General features: G+C 42.6%; 1 protein-coding gene across 1 annotated transcript in view; it reads right to left on the bottom strand.

Annotated features, from left to right (window-relative positions):
• Nucleotides 1–1158, bottom strand: part of CEP89 (centrosomal protein 89) — an 80501-nt gene that overhangs the window by 28117 nt on the left and 51226 nt on the right. The window lies entirely within an intron of this gene.

Consider the following 1158-nt stretch of genomic DNA (forward strand, 5'->3'; position numbering starts at 1 on the left):
AAAAAAAAAAAAAAAAAAAGATGATCTTAAAAAAATGTGCTGGCGATTTAGAAATTAATACCAAAGCCTTTGTACTTAGCAATTACTGTCCCTATATTAAGTAGTCACTAAATATACACTTTCTTACTGGGGATCAATATACTGATATTATTGTTAAATATATAATATTTAACAAGACATGATTCCAGTCTTCAAGGAACTGACTTTCTAAAGACTGAATGTACAAGCGTACATGATGATGTCGTCCCTAAAACTGCACGATTTTCAAGATTTTAAGGACATCAAGTATGGCCCAGCTAAGGGCAGAATTTGTTTTTCTTCCCTTTCTTCATTAACTTTTTATGTTTAGTGTCCTACATCTAAAGTAAATCATAAATATTTTCATCCTAAGTGACATGGAAGTAATATTAAGACACTTCCTGGGCATCTGCTGAAACTAGCACTCAGAAGTATTACAGCGTAGAACTCTAAATCCTTCTGTTCTGTGAAAACATTTAGTTGATTGAAATGAATAGCTGTTTCTGGGAAATGGGAAAATAACACGGGCAGCTGACTGAATCACACAGGCCAAAATAATCATCCTACCTGTTTAGATCTGCTGTGTTTGAGAGTAAGCTCAGTAAATATGAAATTAATTTCCCTGTCGTCTCTGATCTTTGAGGCTTTGTCTCCCCTCCACCCCAAGCAATGCCAGGACAAAGGCAGCTACTCCTGTGCCTGCTCAGTCTATGGGGAGGAAACTCCTGCTGGATTGAGAGCTGCTCTCACTGTGGACCCGGCCTGGCCGGCAGACACAAGCCAAGTGCCAGCCTCGCAGCTTCAGCTACAGCAGGGGCTGCTAGTGGACTCTTCCGTGGTGTGGAAAGGGGAGCCGCTGAATAACAGGTGCAGGAGGGGAAACAGAAAGGACTCATGCTGGCTCACAGAAGACAGCTTGTATCTTGGCCTCCTGTCCTACATTGTTCTTCACCAGAAAAGAAAAATCAGTAAAGCCAAAGAAAAAAAAAATACCACTCTCTTTTGTGCTCATAAGTTTTGGCTTTAATCGAAGTGGAATAAATGACTCAGTCTGGCCACTTCAAAGTCCACTGTCATATGCTGTGAGGCTCCTGGGATGGAGTGGCAGGGCGGGGGGGGGGGGGGGGGGGGGGGAGGGGG

Source organism: Lipotes vexillifer, unplaced genomic scaffold, assembly GCF_000442215.2.
Source record: "Lipotes vexillifer unplaced genomic scaffold, Lipotes_vexillifer_v1.1 scaffold182, whole genome shotgun sequence".
Lineage (NCBI taxonomy): Eukaryota > Metazoa > Chordata > Mammalia > Artiodactyla > Lipotidae > Lipotes > Lipotes vexillifer.